The sequence below is a fragment of the Heptranchias perlo genome, chromosome 42, assembly GCF_035084215.1.
Source record: "Heptranchias perlo isolate sHepPer1 chromosome 42, sHepPer1.hap1, whole genome shotgun sequence".
Classification (NCBI taxonomy): domain Eukaryota; kingdom Metazoa; phylum Chordata; class Chondrichthyes; order Hexanchiformes; family Hexanchidae; genus Heptranchias; species Heptranchias perlo.
The window spans coordinates 4395016-4399322 of record NC_090366.1 but is presented as its reverse complement, the minus strand read 5'-3'; the positions used below and the strand labels follow the sequence as shown (position 1 = coordinate 4399322).

Genomic DNA, 4307 nt, shown 5'->3' with positions numbered 1-4307 from the left:
AACCTGTCGTTCATTTAATTTATTCCTTATACACCGTGTATTTGGAAATAGAACTCTTAGTTGGGCCACACGCCCGAGTCTGACCTTTAGCTTTGATGCTGGGTTAATCGCCTTACGCCTTCTAGTTTTCACTCTATCTGTAGTGCCTAATGTACACTTTCTTTCTGCTGCTCGACGCTTTTCCCTTTCACTCGACCGTGAAATTGCCCTCGGCTTTCATCTCACTGAAGCAGAGTGTGGCCGCATTGTATCTGATGGAGTGTGAGTGATGAGGTTGGGGTAGGTATGGGTCTTATCCAATTTTTGAAATCTCACCTAGCGCCAGGGAAAAGAAACTTCCACAATCTACAAGGCACAAGTCAGGAGTGTGATGGACTACTCTCCACTTGCCTGGATGAGTGCAGCTCCAACAACACTCAAGAAGCTCGACACCATCCAGGACAAAGCAGCCCGCTTGATTGGCACCCCATCCACCGCCCGAATCATTCACTCCCTTCAACATCGGCGCACCATGGCTGCAGTGTGTACCATCCACAGGATGCACTGCAGCAACTCGCCAAGGCTTCTTCGACAGCACCTCCCAAACCCGCGACCGCTGCCACCTAGAAGGACAAGGGCAGCAGGTACATGGGAACAACACCACCTGCACGTGCCCCTCCAAGTCACACACCATCCCGACTTGGAAATATATCGCCGTTCCTTCATCGTCGCTGGGTCGAAATCCTGGAACTCCCTTCCTAACAGCACTGTGGGAGAACCTTCACCACTCGGACTGCAGCGGTTCAAGAAGGCGGCTCACCACCACCTTCTCAAGGGCAATTAGGGATGGTTAATAAATGCCAGCCTCGCCAGCGACGCCCACATCCCATGAATGAATTAAAAAAATGAGGAATTCCTTCAGTTTGAAACAGAAAGTTTGATTGATTAATGGCGATTAGAGCAAGTATTCATCATTTTACAGTTTAATGAGTTTTGCGTAATTAAGACAGTAAACCATTTTGTAAAAGTTCGTTCCCTGAATGGGAATCGGACCCGTCTCCGGCACTGAGAGCATTTGTAGACGGCAGCTACCTTCTGAGTTTTTCCTGTAACGGTGTTTAAAGTCGAGTTTCTGTCGTGTTGTGATTATCACGTTCGTCTTATTGCTGCAAGGGAACATTTTGAAAACGTTATCCAATAAAAATAAAAACGCAAGTGCCGTTGAGTGGGTTGGCCGTTGGTCAGTTAATCTGTGTTTATATATGAATAAAATACAACAGCTCACAGAAGCGGCAGAATTTATTTTCTCTGTTCAGTTCTGCTCACACTCAAACACGACACAGACTCCGACAGTGTCTGTCCCTCACTCCCGTTTCCTGCCCTGACGGTGCAGAAAGCATCTCTCAAAGCTGCACATTGCGACTGGTTTCAGTTGATTTGTGAGAGATAATTTCAGGATCCTGCAGCGCTGCCTCGGTTGATAAACACAGTTCTCACCCGCATTGCGGCCGTGGCAACAAACACATCAGTTTTTCGATGTTCCCCAGCTCCAGGAGCGAGTGAGGCCTCGACAGCAACAATATTCTGGCCCCGCGCTCTCCAATCACACATTGCTGGTGGAAAGCAGCCTCAGACAGCGCATGACTGGGGATCAAGATCCCACTGAAGCTTTCACAACACATCGTCTGTCCCGCAGCTGTTGCTCTGCTGCAAAGTCAGAACTTGCCAGCTGTTTCAAAATTTAGAGCCTGAACAGGGATTTGAACCCTGGGCCCTCAGATCACTACCGGCTTTCAAAGTCTGATGCTGTACCGACTGAGCTACCCAGGCTCACTGCGCGCCAGTGTTCCATTATACATATTCATGGGAAGACTCTGAATTATCCACAGTTGACATCGAGTTCGGATGAGGGTCCCTTTTCTAAAATTCGCAGTAACGTGTTGAGGAGAATTCTTGTTTCTGTTGAACATGATGTAAGAAACATGGACAGTGAACTCTCCCCAGTGTAGTTCACATTCTCGATCTTAAGAGTAATTTAAAGGAGTAAACACCTTAAACGGAGTCACCAACGAGCTTAATCGAAAGCAAGTCATGGCAGCGGAGCTCGCACCCGTGATATGATCCTCCTGCACTATGTGGGAAGTCATGGACACTGCCAGTGTCCCTGGTGACCATGTGTGCAGGAAGTGTGTCCAGCTGCAGCTACTGGCTAACCGCATTTCGGAGCTGGAGCTGCGGGCGGATTCACTGTGGAGCATCCACGATGCTGAGACTATCGTGGAGAGCACGTTCAGTGAGGTGGTCACTCCGCAGGTAAAGATTACGCAGGCAGAAAGGAAATGCGTGACCGCCAGGCAGAGTAAAAAGAACAGGCAGGTAGAGCAGGAGTCCCCTGGGGCCATCTCCCTCTCAACAGATATTACTCTTTGAATATTGTTGGGGGAGATGGTTTATCGGGGGAATGCAGCAAGAACCAAGACCGTGGCACCAGGAGTGACTCATCTGCACAGGAGGGCAGGAAAAGGAATGGGAAGGCAATAGTGATAGGGGATTCCAACGGAAGGGGAACAGATAGGCGTTTCTGCAGCTGCAGACATGACTCCAGGATGGTATGTTGCCTCCCTGGTGCTAGGGTCAAGGATGTCACGGAACGGCTGCTGGACATTCTGAAGGGGGAGGGTGAACAGCCGGAGGTCGTGGTCCATATTGGTATCAATGATTTTGGTTATAAAAAAGGATGAGGTCCTGCAAGCAGAATATATGGAGTTAGGAAATAAATTAAAAAGCATGTGCTTGCGAGAGCAGAAATAGGAGAATAGACCACATGAATGCGTGGCTTGAGAGATGGTGTAGGAGGGAGGGGTTTAAATTCCTGAGGCATTGGGACCGATTCTGGGAAAGGCGGGACCTGTACAAGCTGGACGGGTTGCACCCAAGCAGAACTGGGACCAATATCCTCGCGGGGGCATTTGCTAGTTGTGTTGGGGAGGGGGATGGGAACCAAAGGGCAGGTACAGATGGGACGAATTCAGACCAGGAAATGGGAAGTAGAAAAGCAGTTAGTGACGTAGTTTGCGACTCTGAAAGGCAAAAGAAGCAAAGGTTAAATAGTGTTCAGCACAGAAATTTGACGGGGTTAAAGGTATATACTTCAATGCAAGGAGTATTACAAACAAAGCATATGAGCTAAGGGCACAGATAGACATATGGCAGCATGATATCATTGGTATAACGGAAACCTGGCCTAAAGAGGTGGATAATTGACAGCTTAATAACCCTGGATATAGATTTTTCAGGCAGGATAGTGTAGATGATAAAAAAGGAGAGGGGTAGCATTATTGGTTAAAGAATCATTTCCATTTGTGAGAAGAGATGATTTGCTAAATGGATCATCAATCGAGGCCATATGGGTTGAGCTAAGAAATAAAAAAGGGGCAGTCACACTACTAGCAGTGTACTATAGACCCCCGAATAGTGAAAGGGAGATAGAAGAACAAATATGTAGGCAAATTTCTGAGTGCAAAAATAAGACGGCAATAATAGGAGGGGACGTCAACTACCCGAACATCAACTGAATTCAAACAGTGTGAGGGGCACCGAGGGCGCAAAATTCTTGATCGGTGTCCAGGAGAACTTTTTTTAGCCAGTACGTGACAAGCCCAACAAGGGGGGATGCAATTCTAGATTTAGTCCTGGGAAATGAAGATGGGCAAGTGGGTGAAGTGACCATATTGGGGAGAGTGACCACAATTCAGTTAGTTTTAGCATTATTATGGAAAAGGACAGAGTTAAATCAGGAGTAAATGTTTTAAATTGGGGGAAGGCAAATTTTACAGAACTAAGAGGTGATTTGGCAGAAGTGGACTGGACACAACTACTTGAGGAGAAATCAGTGGCAAGCCAGTGGGAGGCACTAAAAAGTGAAATTCTACGGGTAGAATGCAGACACGTCCCCTCAAAGAAAAAGGGTGGCACTGCCAACTTTAGAGCCTCCTGGTTGTCAAGAAGTATACGGGGCAAGATAAAGCAGAAAAATAAAGCTTATGACTGTCACAGAAAACTAAATACTGCAGAAAGCCCAGAGGAGTATAGAAAGTACAGGGATGACGTAAAAAAGGAAATAAGGAAAGCAAAGAGAGGGCATGTAAGAATATTAGCTAGTAAGATGAAAGAGAACCCAAAGATGTTTTATCAGTACATTAAGAACAAGAGGATAGCGAAGGAAAAGGTGGGACCTATCAGGGATGATAAGGGTAACTTGTGTGTAGAAGCAAAGGATGCAGGTAGGGTTTTAAATGAATATTTTGTCTCAGTATTCACAAAGGAAA

General features: G+C 46.7%; 1 non-coding gene across 1 annotated transcript; it reads right to left on the bottom strand.

Moving 5' to 3' along the window:
* Positions 1-1724: 1724 nt before the first annotated feature.
* trnaq-uug (transfer RNA glutamine (anticodon UUG)) lies at positions 1725-1809 on the bottom strand. The gene is given in 2 exon segments: positions 1725-1760; positions 1773-1809. It is a non-coding gene; the product is annotated as a tRNA-Gln (tRNA).
* Positions 1810-4307: the final 2498 nt, after the last annotated feature.